Consider the following 1,392-nt stretch of genomic DNA (forward strand, 5'->3'; position numbering starts at 1 on the left):
AGTCTGCAGGCTGGGGGTAGGAAGCATTGCCCCAATTAACTATATTCCATAATTTATTCAGATTTCCTTAGTTTCCCCCTAACATCCTTTTTCTCTCTCAGGAACACGTCCAGAATACACATTTAATTATCATGTCTCCTTGGGCTTCTCTTGGCTGTGACAATTTTTCAGACTTTCCCTGCTTTTGTTTGATGACCTTGACAGTTTCAAGGGGTTCTGGTCAGGTGCTGTGTAGTCTGTGTCTTATTGGAATTTGTCTAAACTTTTAATCATAATTAGAGTGGGATTATGGGCTTCTGGGTAGGAAGACCACATCATATCAGGGATACTTACTGCCGACATGACATCACTGTTGACGTTGACCTTGATGTGGTTTTCATCAGGTTTCTCCACTGTAAAGTTACTGTTCTGCTCCCTTTGGAAGAAAGTCACTATGCACCGTCTATACTTAAGGAGTGGGAAGCCATTCTCCACCTTGGAGTATTTACCAAAACCGTTTGGAATTCCTCTGAATGGGAAATTTGTCTATTCTCCCTCATTTATTTATTTATCCAGTCATTTATTTGCACCAGCATGAACTCATGGATGTTTATTTTATACTTTGGGTTACAACCCAATGCTACTTTTGTTATTTTTTTGCCATTCTATTTTTTTTAATTTAACATTATCGAGGTATAGTTTACGTATAATAAAATGCACCATTTTGAGTGCACAGTTGAAGGAGTCTCAGCAAACGCCTCCACTTGGGGAACCCACGTCCCTAGCCCCAGGCACACCACATGAGTGTCACACCACATGAGTGTCGGTGGACCGTAACTGAATTCCCAGGACGATGGACCTGGAGGATATCAACTTCCCATTTCAAGTTTAGAGAAGCCCAAGTTTCCCACCCGGGTTAAACAGGGGCAAAAACATGCGAATATCAGCAGTTTCCCCCCCACCCCCACCCCCGCCTTCAGCAGCTCAGCAACTTTGCTTAAAGGTGCTGCGGAGGGCTCTGGAGTGCAAAGGTGCCTGCGGAACACAGTGGGGTCACCCAGCCCCTCCGGAGCCCCTGGCTGGCCACGGGGTGGGGGAGTTTATGGGGGGTCATGGAGGAGTGAACTCCTTCCCTGCTTTCAGCGTGTCCCCCGCATTGCCTTCTCTGCTCTCTACCCTCTCTCTCTCACAGCCCTTTCGTCCAGGAGCCTTTAGGGGTCAGACGGGGCCCAGAGGCCACTCCGCGCTGTCCGGGCTGGGGCTGGGTGTCAGGGCCGGCGGGCGGGCCTGTGGCGCTGGGGGGCGGTCCGAGCCGGGCGGCGGGCGGGGGCCGGATCCTTGGCCTTGTACCCAGGGGCGGCGCCGCATCGCGAACAGTCCGGGTCCCTCCCAGACGGGAGCAGCACAGGCGGT

The sequence above is a fragment of the Lipotes vexillifer genome, unplaced genomic scaffold (genome assembly GCF_000442215.2).
Source record: "Lipotes vexillifer unplaced genomic scaffold, Lipotes_vexillifer_v1.1 scaffold518, whole genome shotgun sequence".
Lineage (NCBI taxonomy): Eukaryota > Metazoa > Chordata > Mammalia > Artiodactyla > Lipotidae > Lipotes > Lipotes vexillifer.